The following is a 14,669-nucleotide window of genomic DNA, read 5'->3' on the forward strand; positions in this document are numbered from 1 at the left end:
GTTAGAGTTGAAATTGCCATGGAAGCTTCTACGTTCTGGATTCCACAGACAGGGGCTTCCCTCAATCAGGGAAGCCTGGAGGATTTTGCATTTGGTCACAGTTCTTGTTTTTTTCAGTGGATCAGTTGTGTCTGACTCTTTGTGACCCAATGGACTGCAACATGCCAGACTTTCCAGAATTTTCTCAAATTCATGTCCATTGAGTCGATGATGCCATCCAATCATCTCATCTTCTGTCACCCCTTTCTCTTGCCCTCAATCTTTCCTAGTATCAAGGTCTTTTCCAATGGGTCAGCTCTTTGCATCAGGTGGCCAAAAAATCGGAACACTTCAGCTTCAGCATCAGTCCTTCCAATAAATATTCAGGGTAGATGCTTTTAGGATTGACTGGTTTGATCTCCTTGCTGTCCAAATGACTCTCAAGAATCTTCTCCAGCATCACAGTTTGAAACCATCAGTTCTTTGGCTTCAACCTTCTTTATGGTCCAACTCTCACATCCATACCTAACTGTTGGAAAAACCATAGTTTTGCCTATCCGTACCTTTGTCAGCAAAGTGATGTCTGTTTTTCAATATGCTGTCTAGGTTGGTCATAGCTTTTCTCCCAAGGAGCAAGCATCATCCAATTTCATGGCTGCAGTCACTGTCCACAGTGATTTGATAGCAGAAATGAATATATTTAAGGTGGAGTTTGCTTTGGTGACCTAGCTGAGACACAGTTCAATTGGCCTCTCACAGTGGTCTGATCTGATCACCTTAATGACACTATGAATAGGGCTGGCACTCTCTGCATACTAGCTGTGTGATGTGGGTAATTTACTATTTCTGAGGCTCAGTCTCCTCACCTTTAAAAATGGAATAAGACCCATTTTATAAAATTATAAGTACTAAATGAGTCAATGATTATGAAAGCCCTTAGAATAATGGCCAATATTTAATAGAAATTTAAGGAGGCAATGATCAAGACCATCCCCAAGAAAAAGAAATGCAAAAAGGCAAAACGGTTATCTGACGAGGACTTACATATAGCTGAGAAAAGAAGAGAAGTGAAAGGCAAAGGAGAAAAAAATAAATATACCCATTCAAATGCAGAGTTCCAAAGAATAGCAAGGAGAGATAAGAAAGCCATCCTCAGTGATCAGTGCAAAGAAATAGAGGAAAACAATAGAATGGGAAAGACTAGAGATCTCTTCAAGAAAATTAGAGATACCAAGGGAACATTTCATGCAAAGATTAGCATGAAATCTTTAGCATAAAGATTAGCATAAAGGACAGAAATGGTATGGACCTAAGAGAAGCAGAAGATAATAAGGAGAGGTGGCAAGAATACACAGAAGAACTATACAAAAAAGATCTTCATGACCCAGATAACCACGATGGTGTGATCACTCACCTAGAGCCAGACATCCTGGAATGCCGAATCAAGTGGGCCTTAGGAAGTATCACTACGAACAAAGCTAGTGGAGGTGGTGGAATTCCAGCTGAGCTATTTCAAATCCTAAAAGATGATGCTGTGAAAGTGCTGCACTTAATGTGCCAGCAAATCTGAAAAACTCAGCAGTGGCCACAGGACTGGAAAAGGTCAGCTCTTATTCCAATTCCAAAGAAAGGCAATGCCAAAGAATGTTCAAACTACTGCACAATTGCACTCATCTCACACACTAGCAAAGTAATGCTCAAAATTCTCCAAGCCAGGCTTCAACAGTATGTGAACGATGAACTTCCAGATGTTCAAGCTGGTTTTTGAAAAGGCAGAGGAACCAGAAATCAAATTGTCAACATCTGTTGGATCATCAAAAAAGCAAGAGAGTTCCAGAAGAACATCTACTTCTGCTTTATTGACTATGCCAAAGACTGATTGTGTGGATCACAAGAACCTGTGGAAAATTCTTCAAGAGATGGGAATACCAGACCACCTGACCTACCTCCTGAGAAAACTATATGCAGGTCAGGAAGCAACAGTTAGAACTGGACATGGGACAAGAGACTGGTTCCAAATATGAAAAGGAGTATGTGAAGGCTGTATATTGTCACCCTGCTTATTTAGCTTATATGCAGTATGCTGCTGCTGCTAAGTCACTTCAGTCGTGTCCGACTCTGTGCGACCCCGTAGACAGCAGCCCACCAGGCTTCCCCGTCCCTGGGATTCTCCAGGCAAGAACACTGGAGCGGGGTGCCATTTCCTTCTCCAATGCATGAAAGTGAAAAGTGAAAGTGAAGTCACTCAGTCATGTCCGACTCTGTGCGACCCCATGGACTGCCGCCTACCAGGCTCCTCTGTCCATGGGATTTTCCAGGCAAGAGTACTGGAGTGGGGTGCCATTGCCTTCTCCTTATATGCAGTACACATCATGTGAAATGCTGGGCTGGATGAAGCACAAACTGGAATCAAGACTGCCAGGAGAAATATCAATAACCTCAGATATGCAGATGATACCACCCTTATGGCAGAAAGCAAAGAAGAACTAAAGAGCCTCCAGATTTGATGCAGGATACAGGAAGCTTGGGGCTAGTGCACTGGGATGACCCAGAGGGATGGTATGGGGAGGGAGGTGGGAATGGGATTCAGGATTGGGAACACGTGTATACCCATGGCGGATTCATGTTGATGTATGGCAAAACCAATACAATATTGTAAAGTAAAAAAAAATAATAATAAAAAATAAATACTGACAGATTTTCATATTAAATATGAAAAGTGTATAAAAATAACATAAAATAAAAAATAAAAAATAGAGCTAAATAAAAAAATTTAAAAAAAATTAAAAAATCAGCAATAAAAAAAAAAGAGCCTCTTGATGAAAGTGAAAGAGGAGAGTGAAAAAAACTGGCTTAAAACTCAACATTCAGAAAACTAAGATCATGGCATCAGGTTCCATCACTTCATGGCAGCTAGATGGGGAAACAGTGGAAACAGTGAAAGACTTTATTCTGGGGGGCTCCCTGCCATCTATGGGGTCGCACAGAGTTGGACACGACTGAAGCGACTTAGCAGCAGCAGCAGAAAATCACTGCAGATGGTGACTACAGCCATGAAATTAAAAGACGCTTGCTCCTTGAAAGCAAAGCTATGACCAACTTAGAAAGCATATTAGAAAGCAGAGACATTACTTTGCCAACACAGGTCCATCTAGTCAAATCTATGGTTTTTCCAGTGGTCATGTATGGATGTGAGAACTGGACTACAAAGAAAACTGAGCACCACAGAATTGATGCTTTTGAACGGTGGTGTTGGACAAGACTCTTGAGAGTCCTTTGGACTGCAAGGAGATACAACCAGTCCATCCTTAGGGAAATAAGTCCTAAATATTCATTGGAAGGACTGATGCTGAAGCCGAAACTCCAATACTTTGGCCACCTGATGCAAAGAACTGACTCATTTGAAAATATCCTGATGCTGGGAAATATTGAAAGCAGGAAGAGAAGGGGACTACAGAGGATGAGATTGTTGGATGACATCACCAGTGTGATGGGCATGAGTTTGAATTGGCTCTGGGAGTTGGTGATGGACAGGGAGGCCTGGTTTGCTTCAGTCCATGGGGTCACAAATAGTCAGACATGACTGAGAGACTGAACTGAACTGAATGATGGCTGAATATGAGTTAATTGGAGACTGAATCTTTAATAATATCTAGCATATTCACCAGAGTAACTAATGCCAGTTGCCATAACAGACCAGTCCTAAAATCTCAGTGGCTTAAAAGCAAGATTTTTATTCCTGTTCACACTACAAGTTCATTAGCAACTGGGGAAGATCTAGAATGGAAGCAATTGTCACAGTCATTCAGGTACCCACCCTGGTAAATTCCTCAACATATGATTGGTCCATCTGAGCCATGTGGCTGGATAGGCTTTTTTGGTTGTGTCTGTCTCTTTGTGACCTCATGGACTGTAGCCCACAAGGCTTATCTGTTCATAGGATTTTCAGGCAAAAATACTGGAGTGGGTTGCCATTTCCTCCTCCAAGGGATCTTCCTGATCCAGGGCCTGAACCCACATCTTCTGTGTCTCCTTCATTACAGGCTGATTCTTTACCATGGAGTCGCTGGGGAAGCCCAAAGAGAGAGAAGAGGTGGTAAAAGCAGGCCATGCCACTTCTCTTGGGGTCAGGCGGGTAGAAGCCGGTGCATAGTTCTCTACATGAGTGCCCTCTCTATGTGCCCTATCATCTCTGCATTCTCAATGCCACTCGCTATGCCAGCCTCTGCTTTGCCATGAAACCAGATCTCTGAGAGCAGCTCTAGCCACTGATGGGAGGAGAAGTGGTAGATAAATACCCCAGCTTCCTCACTCCTCTGTCTGAGTCATTCTGAGGCTCCTTTCACACTGATTTTCAGAGTTCTGCAGTAGCATTAAGCTCCAGGTGACCACAGTGGAAGCTGACTCAATACCACACTCTCTGTTGCCTTCACTTCCAGTTACCAATTTATCTAAAGTGAACATATATGCCTTGTGGACTACAGTCCGTGGGGTCACAAAGAGTCAGATGCAACCGAAAAAGGCTATCCAGCCCCATGGCTCAGATGGACCAATTGTGTGATGAGGAATTTACCAGGCTAAAGTTGCAAGCGTTAGTTGCTCAGTCGTATCTGACTCTTTGCAATCTTTGGATCTTCTCTTTGCAATCCCATGGACTGTAGCCAGCTGGGCTTCTCTGTCCATGGAATTCTCCAGGAGTGGGTTGCCATTCCGTTCTCCAGGGGATCTTCCCAACCCAGGGATTGAACCCAGGTTTCCCACATTGCAGACAGATTCTTTACCCTCTGCAGCACCAGGGAAACCCATCTGAAGATATCAGGGATACACTGATTTCTGTCCTGTTGTCTGCTTCTGGAAGAGTTCACGCAACAAACCCATCCAACAACGAGTGAGACAGGAAGTACAGAGAAGTCCATGGGATATTTGAGACCCACTGTCTCTGCAATGCCCAGCCTGTTCAGCAAAGTGCTCCTGCGAAAAAAGCACAGGTAGAGAAGTCTTTCCTCTGCAATTTTAGAACAGTTTCAGAAACATAAGTGTTAACTGCTCTCTAACTTTTTGATAGAATTCACTTGTGAACATCACTAATTATTAGAGAAATGCAAATCAAAATTTCAGTGAGATGTCTCCTTATAGGAATCAGAATGGCCATCGTCAAAAAAATCTAAAAATAGTAAATGCTGGAGAAGGTGTGGCAAAAAGGGAACCTCCTACACCATTGGTGGGAATGTAAATTGGTGCATCTACTACGGAGAACAGTATGAAGAAGTGAAGATGCTCAGTCATGTGCGACTCTTTGCGATTCCATGGACTGTAGCTTTCCAGGCTCCTCCGTCCATGGAATTTTCCAGGCAATAATTCCAGACATGTAATTTGCCAGGAGTGGGTTGCCATTTCCTTCTCCAGGGAATCTTCTCGACCCGGGGATAGAACCCGGGTCTCCCGCATTGCAGGCAGACGCTTTGCCCTCTGTGCCACCAGGGAAGCCCAACAGTATGGAAGTTCCTTAAAAAACTAGAAACAGAGCTATCATATAATCCATCAACCCCTCTCCCGAGCATGTATCTGAGGAAAAACATGGTTTGAAAGGTTACACTCACCACAGTGTTCATTGCAGCACTGCTTACTATACCCAAGACATGTAAGCAACCTAAATGTCCATCGACAAATGAATGGGTAAAGAAGATATGGCACTTATATATAACCGAATAATACTCAGCTATAAAAAAGAATAAAATAATGCCATTTGCAGCAACATAAGCGGACCTGGAGATTATCATATTAAATGAAACAAATCAGAGAAAGACAAATATCATGCGATATCACTTATATGAGGATTCTAGAAAAATGATACAAGTGAACCTATTCACAAAACAGAAATTGAATCATAGATGTAGAGAATAAACATGCGTACCCGGGAGGAGGTGGGGGGAGAGAAGGGATAGAGTGGGAGTTTGAGATTGGCATATACACACTGTGATATTTAAAATAGACAACCAAGGAAAGGATCTACTGTATAGCACAGAGAACTCTGCTTAATATTCTGTAATAACCTAAGTGGGAAAAGAATTTGAAAAGGAATAGATACATATTCGTATATAGCTGAATCACTTCGTTGTACATCTGAAATTAACACAACATTGTTAATCAACTATACTCTAATATAAAATAAAAAATTATTAAAACTATAGGAAGAGATGCCTGACTATTTGTAATCTATTTATGTTTCCAGAGTTGAAAAGCCTGTGGTTTCAATGCATTGCTTCTTAGCATTTCAAATCTGAATCGATCGCATAATGAGGCTTTGCGATCATACCCACCCTCTTTACACTAATGCTAAGCTTTGATTAATGAAGCGATACCCATTGCATGGATAGGAAAAATGATTCAGGGCTAGTTGTTTCCACTCAGTTGAACACAGTGTGATACTTGATATAACATTCCAACAATTTCCTATTCAGAGTCCAGTCTCCCCTCTTTTTTTTCCCCCTTGTCTCTTCATATCACAACTAAGTCCAAAGTTATTCATCCTGGTATTAGGCTCTTAATTCCTGTCTCTGCACAAAAAAATCAGGAAGAGCTACACTGCTCAAGAATTTAAGCTGTTACTTAACCTTGAATCTTCTTGGCTCTTGATTTAAAGCCTTTCAAACCCTTTTTAAGAGAGAAAGACATTTCTCATTCTAAGATTAATATCGTCACTCTCCATTCTCACCTGAAGGAAGTAGTAATATGAGGCTTAGAGAATGTGTATGGATCAGAATCTCCAAGAAAGAGCTCAGCTCCCTTGGTTCACCTATTTATCTCACGTTCATTCAGCACCTACCATGTGATAGATGCTGTGATGCTGGCAGTGATTCTTATCCATGAGAAGTGTGCAGTCCAGGAAAGGTGATACCAAATACACATGTGTAGCTCATGCTAAATACAAGAGTGATAAGTTACTTTAAAAAGGTACAGTTATGAGACTTCAGAGGGAAAACAGATCCAGGTCACTGGGTATACAAGCACACATAATCCACTGGGTATTCACTCATTCATTCCTTTAAAACAATGTTAGTCATTACCACATGTTAGGAAGTGTGCTGGGGTTTCACTAGTGGTTCAGATGGTAAAGAATCTGCTTGCAGTGCAAGAGACCTGCACTGCAGGGTTTGATCTCTGGGTAGGGAAGATCCCCTGGAGAAGGGAATGGTAACCCACTCCAGTATTCTTGCCTGGAGAATTCCATGAATAGAGGAGCCTGGTGGGCTACAGTCCATGGGGTCACAAAGAGTCGGACACAACTGAGCGACTGTGTGTGTGTGTGTGTGTGTGTGTGTGTAGGAAGTGTGCTAGCTCTATGGGTACAACAAATGAATAAAAATGACCCAGCTCCTGCTTCCTGTGAGGTCTTTAGTAGGTGGATGAAGGTCTGAGTTATATCTGGACATGTTGAAATGGGTCAGATGGCTGAGATTTGGGGAGATGAACATTTTCCAGGCAGAGGGAGCAATGTGAGAAGAAGCCACAAAGTGGCTACAGGCCAAAGAGTGAAAAGAAGATAGAGCATTCTGTAGAGAAGAAAGCTCTGGGATCATGCAAGACAAGACATCAAGCTGAATCGGGGCTTCGTCAGGTTTGGAGGAACGAGACTGCCTCTCCCTAAGTCCTGGCAATTGTGTGATAGACACACAGGAGACTTTAAAGTTGTTTTCAGAAAACAAAGACATGGGCTGACAAGCTTGACCTCTCGGGGAAAAAGAGAGATGGAGACTGGAACTGTGACGGCAGAGACTGCAGTTCCAAAAACAGAAGAGGAAATCCCCGAACCTGAGCCAGGGCAGTGTCGACGTGCTGAGAGAGGAGGGAAGGCTTTAGAGCTATTAGGGTGATAGAAACTATGGGGATCCTGATGCCTAGATGTAGGTGCTGAAGCCAAGGGAGACGGGAAGCAGAAACTAGGCGCTCACAGATCCTGCTTCTCCTTCTATCTGGACACAAGGGTAATACTCTTCTCTGGCATCCCTGAGAGATCACATGTAGCCATGAGCTTTGGCCAATAAATACAAGTGGGAGTGTTAGACAGGACTTCCACTCCTAACCCTAAAAAAAAAAAAAAAAAAAAAAAAAACCTCCCCCAAAATCTCTACCTGCCTGAAGAATGGAGAGACTTCCAGAACTCAGAGACGCGGGGAGACATAAGAAGACAGCGTCCCTGAATGCCTGCCTAGAGCAAGGGTCGGCTGACTGTTTAGACACCATGCCAATGAATGGGTGAGGCTGTATTCCAGTCAAACTGTATTTATGAAGATAGGTGTCAGGCTGATTGTAGTTTTCCAACCCCTGGCTCAGAGCAAGGTACCCCCTCCCATTGACCTCACTGGACAAGAGACACAAAATGCTAATTTTTATTTGTTAAACTTCTGAGACCTAGAAGTTATTTGTTATACTGGTTAACTCTGGTGTATATGAGAGGAAAGAAAATGAAAGTGAAAGTCGCTCAGTTGTGTGGACTCTTTGCGACCCTCATGGACTATACAGTCCTTGGAATTCTCCAGGCCAGAATATTGGAATGGATAGCCTTTCCCATCTCCAGGGGATCTTCCCAACCCAGGGAATGAACCCAGGTCTCCCGCATTGCAGGCAGATTCTTTACCAGCTGAGCCACAGAGAAAGAAAAAAAGCTGTAAATTTTCCCCATGTTCCTCTGAAAATGTGAAAACCTATGGAATAAAAGATGTGAAATCCCACCACAGGTTTTAAACAATCCCTTGAAAATGAATGTGACTGGAAATTTATAGGGAAAAAAGGCCCCCCTAAATGCTGGAAACTTCTGGGGAGATGCAATCTGTGAATACCCTAGGGATTCAGTGTTTCATTGCTTAGAAGTGGAGTGAGGTGATGGCGAAGGGCCCCTTCTCCCGACACAGCACGATAATTGGGTTTTAGATACATTCATTTACTGATGGAAAAATCTGCTGTCTGCATTCCAGAATTCAAAAGAAAGAAGGGAGAAAAGAAGCCTTGGATTTGCGCCAGGTGGAGGAGACCTGAAGAAGTCTGTTAGCAAGCCCTCAGGTAACAATATCATAATTTAAATTTTTTTCTAACAATGGGGGAGTAATTAATGATACAGTGTTCCCTTTCTGCCTAGCAAAATGTGGTGTGGGTGTGCACAGTGAGTGTGGGGTGTGTGTGGTGAGTATGGTCTGAGGTGTGTGGGGAGCATATGTGAGAGGGGGGTGTGTGTGTGTGGTATGTGTATGGTGTGTGTCTGTGGTACATATGTGGTTTGCTGTGTATGTGTATGGTATGTGTGTGGTTTGGAATGTTTGTGTGCAATGTGTGGTGTGCTTGTATGTGTGTGTGTGTGTGGAGTGGTGTGTGTGTGTGTGTGTGTGGTACCTGTGAGGCTTGTATGTGTGTGTGGTCAGTAAGGCATTGCGTGTGTGTGTTTGCGTGTATGGTATATATGTGTGTGTGATATGTGTGTATGTGGTACATGGTTTGGCATGTGTGTGTGGTGTGGTGTGTGTGGTGTCTGCATTCATCCAGACTCAATAGGAGGAGCCCGTCTCTGGAGGTTTAACCATGGATTTATTTCCTTGAGACCCCGTCAGACCTGGGCCACATTTTTGCCTCTGTAGGAACCTGCAGATTCCTCAAGGGGTTTTAATAGGCTGTTAGCTGTGAGAGAGGTTGATAGACCACCACAAGTCATCCAGGGACGGCATTCTTCAAAGGCAGATATGAAGGCCTTCATGATTTATTTGGATTTGAAAGGCGAGAAGACAAAAGTATCATTCTGGCTGGCTACCCCCTTGCCTTCCCCGTGCCTAAGTGACAGGGGGATTTCAAGTCTCCCCAAATGCCCAGTGGCGAACATTCCAGGACAAGGTTGCCTGAAATGGCTTATTTTCTCTCTAGGGCACCATAAGTTTCTTTCTGAGGCACCTGAAGATCTGCCATTCATATACGGGATCCTATCTACTGTGCATCTAAAATGGTTTCAGAATTGGAAGTTATTTTCCAAATCATAAAAAATAAGCATGAGAGCTGAGAGCAAGGGACCAACTTTCAGATTACTTGGGCCAAAGTTCAGTCCTACAACTAAACAGCTGTGACCATTGACAAACCATTGACAAAAGGCCTTCCCTGGCCTTTGATTTTCTTCTGCAGATGTAAGGGTTAAGTCAAATTCATGCTTTCCAAAATGTGTTCTAAAGGACGTGGATAGTAAGTTATGTGCAAAAGGATTTCAGTGATTGATTTAAACAGGGATTGTGTTCCAGTGCTATTAAAAAACACCAGAACTTTAAACGATGAACATTTATTTTTCTTTCAAATGGAATAAATTCTGAGGTAAGCCATCCTGGGCTGGTATGGTGAGAGTCCCAGATCTTTTTATCTGTCTCTTCCACCATCCCTAGCAACAACTTCCATCTTTAGTGTCACTGTGTAGTTCAAAACGGTTGCCAGAGCTCCAGCCATTACATCTGCATTCTAAGTAACAGAAATGAAAATTATAAAGCATGGCAGACACAATGGTCTTCTACATAAAGCAATTTTATTTAAATACCTTTTCCTGAATTCCCTTGGGACACTCTATTTTTACTTCATGGGCCAGAATATGTAGTCATATGACCACACCCAACTGCAAGAGAGATTGTGAAATGTAGTATTTCTCTGTGTGTGTGGGCGGGGAGGGAGGGGGAACTGTGAAAAGAGTGTTGTCAATGTGAATAAAATCAGCATTCTATTACCAAGGAGGTTGAAGAAAATGGATGCCCAATGGGAACAAACCATCTCTGCTATAATGGTGAATTACAGCTGAGTAGATTTCTGTACATTTCAAAGATCTGTATATCCAAATGTACATTGTGACACATCCTATATGAGCTGTGGCCCATAATTATTTAATTATAGATCCTTTTCACTTCAGAACATCACATGCAAATTAGTTTTTATGAAGTAACTTGGAGGAAAACTGTGTGTGATGGTCTCAAGTGTTCTTGGTTATTGATGAGATGTCAGATGATCTCAACCAGAGATCTCAACCCCACTCCCTCATCAGATCCCTTGAGAACAACCCTGCTTCTCATTAACATTTTCCTCCTGCTGACTTTATGGGCTCTACTGATAAGCTCAGGATGACCCTGGAGCCCTCAGTGGGCATCAGAGATGACACCTGACAATCTCTTCTCCTTCCTGGTCATATTTGGTCACCTATAGGTGGGTTTTTCCTGAGGTGGGATCATTGAGGTGTTAGGCAGCAAAGAGTTGATTTGACTCACATCAAATCGAGGATGTCATTGGAAGCAATCAGAATGAAGTGTCCCATTTTAGGAAAAGTCTTTTTATGCAGCAAAACTTAGTAATAGCACAATTATCATTTAAAGTTCAGTTGTGAATTTAAAAAACAAAACAAAAGCCAAGAAAATGACTCTGCCATGGGTTCCCTTCATGCATGAACATGCTCAGTCCCTCAGTCATGCTCCCCTCTTTTGTGACACCATGGACTGTAAGCCACCAGCGGCTCTGTCAATGGAATTTTCCAGGCAAGAATACTAGTTCAGTTCAGTAGCTCAGTCATATCCAATTCCTCGTGACCTCATGGACTGCAGCATGCCAGGCTTCCCTGTCCATCACCAACTCCTGAAGTCTACTCAGATTCATGTCAATCACCTTGGTGATGCCATCCAACAGTCTCATCTTCTGTCGTCCCCTTCTCCTCCTGTCTTCAATCCTTCACAGCAACAGGGTCTTTTCCAATGAGTTGGTTCTTCACATCAGATGGCCAAAGTATTGGAGCTTCGACTTCAGCATCAGTCCTTCCAATGAATATTTTGGACTGATTTCCTTAAGGATGGACTGGTTGGATCTCCTTGCAGTCCAAGGGACTCTCACCAGTCTTCTCTAATACCACAGTTCAAAAGCATCAGTTCTTTGGCATACAGCTTTCTTTATAGTCCAACTCTCACATCCATGCATGACTACAGGAAAACCATAGATTTGACTAGATGGACCTTTGTTGATAAAGTAATGTCTCTGCTTTTTAATATGCTGTCTAGGTTGGTCATAGCTTTCCTTCCAATAAGCAAGTGTCTTTTAATTTCATGGCTGCAGTCACTATCTGTAGTGATTTTGGAACCCCAAAAAATAGTCTCTCAATGTTTCCATTGTTTCCCCATCTATTTGTCATGAAGTGATGGGACCAGATGCCATGATCTTAGTTTTCTAAATGTTGAGTTTTAAGCCAGCTTTTTTACTCACCACCCCATCACAGGGAAGCCCCATCATGCAAGCCTCTGTATTTGTTCCATTAACAACACCATGATACATGATGATGCCAACATACAATTACAAGTAAAATTTTCAAGGACATCACTGGCTGCTTAGTAAAAAAAAAAAAGATTCCCTATATATGTGAAGCTCCTTGTCTTTTCATTCAGAACTGAAGCATGAGAGACATATAGTGAAATATAGTGAAGTAGAAGAGAGAAATGTGAAACAGAATTCAAGTGTTCAGGAGGTTTTCATAGACTAGCGGATGGGTCATCGCGAAAGATAGCTCCTGGGGGAAAAGCTGAGTTCTAGAATAAAATGTGCTTATGGCTGAGCCTTGGCTACTCCATTTTTTAGACTTTGGGAAAGTTATTTAACTCCACTGTGCCTCAATTTCCTAATTTGTAAAACAGAAAATAGATGATTTCCATTCTCAGAGATAGAAAGAAAGAAAGTGAAGTCACTCAGTAGTGTCCGACACTTTGCGACCCCATAGACTGTAGCCTACCAGGCTCCTCCATCCACGGAATTTTCCAGGCAAGAGTACTGGAGTGGGTTGCCATTTCCTTCAGTACTGGAATGGGTTGCCATTTCCTTCTCCAGGGGATCTTCCCAACCCAGGGATTAAACCTGGGTGGCCCGCATTACAGGCAGACACATGACCATCTGAGCCACCAGGGAAGCTCTCATTCTCAAAGATAGTCTGGCTGTTAAATAACATATCTGGTATTTTATCAGGGTTTCCCTGGTGGCTCAGTGGTTAAGAAACTGCAGGAGACCGGCATTCAATCCCTGGGTTGGGAAGATCCCGGGGAGTAGGAAATGACAACCCACTCCAGTATTCTTGCCTGGGAAATCCTATGGACGGAGGAGCCTGGAGGGCTACAGCCCATGGGGTCACAAAGAGTCAGACACGACTGAGGCACTAAACAGCAACAAAGTAATGTACTTGATCTGTGTACATCCGACAGTGGCTTTACTGCTGTTATTGCTGTTATTAATATGAATACATGTACTCTTCTTCATATTTTCATGGAAATAGCAATGGGGATACACAAAGGATCAAAGGATAGTTCTATCTTGGGGAAAGGGGTGGGGTGAAGAATAGCTTTATATGATAGCAACTTTGGACTGAGTTAGGGAAGACAGAAGGAATGTTCTAGGAGATGAGGATATCTCAGTGGTCATCTAGACCAGCCTGCCAATCAAAACATCTGACCTCACCTGTGGTCCATGCTGGTTTCAGATGTGCTTCCTGTAGCCAGCCCCAACCAGCAGACCTACTATTCTAGCCAGAATTCACTACATATTTGAATTTGAATGATCGTCTCCTTCTTTATAACTCTGTGGTCTGTATAGGAGTGATCCCTGGCATGTTTGTTTACATACTGGACCCTCTTCTAGGGGAAGAAGCTACTAAAAAAGAAAGACAGTGGCCAAAGCTGATAGAAGGAATGAGGTCTGGACCATAAGACTCAAAATGAAGACAGAATCCAGGGAGGTGGAGAACAGACTAGAATGTGGATGTGGTGATAAGATCAGAGGAAGACATTTGGAGTTAGGGTACGCTAGCTACTGGTCCATTCAGAGCTGATCATGACTATTCTTAACCAAAGGATTACCTAGGGAAAATGACCCCACCCCTCACCTCCAGCAGCCTCCAATTTCCTCATTTTTAAAGCGGTGTGGGTAAATGGCGTCAAGATGATTACATCCAGATTCTGATTCCAGTTACACAGTTCTCTACAGGCAGAGTAGAAGGACTTTGTCAGAGGGTATTTCTTCATCCATAGATCCACATATGTTGTCCAGAAGTCTCCCTGTGTTTTTTTTTTTTAATTTCTTGTAAGCCCTACTATTCAGAGAATAATTCCCAACACTACAGTTTCTTTTAATAAGAAGTTACATCATCTTTCTTGCTACCACCACTCACAGCCTTGAAACAAATGGGTCATTTGTTAAAATGAAGTCTTTGGATGCCAAGGTCACTCAGAATAAGAAGGTATAGTCACATTAGATTGAAACCTCTTAGCTCTCTGTTCCCTTTCTTCTGCTCAGAGAGAAAAGCAGGGCAAAGTATGCATTCAGCTCCTAAAGGAGATGCTCCATATCCCTCAGCCTCATCCCCATGTTCACTGGAGTATATTTAGCAATATTCATATAATGTATAAATGCAAAATTAAAGCAGAGCTTTTGTAATGAACATACTTTGGTTTTTCACTTTTAAGGCTTCTTGAGAATATTAAACTTTTCCCCTAAGTCTTATGCCTTCTTTCTTCCCATTTATAAAAATAAGAGTAATATGAATCAGTAACACTTTTCTGTGAGGCTTGGAAACCATTGAAAGAGGAAGCATCCAGAATGCCCAAAAGCGATCAAGTCTCCACTTTCCAGTGGCACATGGGACATAATGTTGCACACTG

General features: G+C 42.6%; 1 long non-coding RNA gene across 1 annotated transcript in view; it reads left to right on the forward strand.

Moving 5' to 3' along the window:
- LOC139178362 (uncharacterized) overlaps nt 1-14,669 on the forward strand; it is a 99,676-nt gene that overhangs the window by 73,040 nt on the left and 11,967 nt on the right. The window contains exon 2 of the long non-coding RNA XR_011562780.1: nt 8,955-9,039. This is a non-coding gene — a long non-coding RNA (uncharacterized lncRNA). The remainder of the gene's footprint in view (nt 1-8,954; nt 9,040-14,669) is intronic.

The sequence above is a fragment of the Bos indicus genome, chromosome 21 (assembly GCF_029378745.1).
Source record: "Bos indicus isolate NIAB-ARS_2022 breed Sahiwal x Tharparkar chromosome 21, NIAB-ARS_B.indTharparkar_mat_pri_1.0, whole genome shotgun sequence".
NCBI classification, from domain to species: Eukaryota; Metazoa; Chordata; class Mammalia; order Artiodactyla; family Bovidae; genus Bos; species Bos indicus.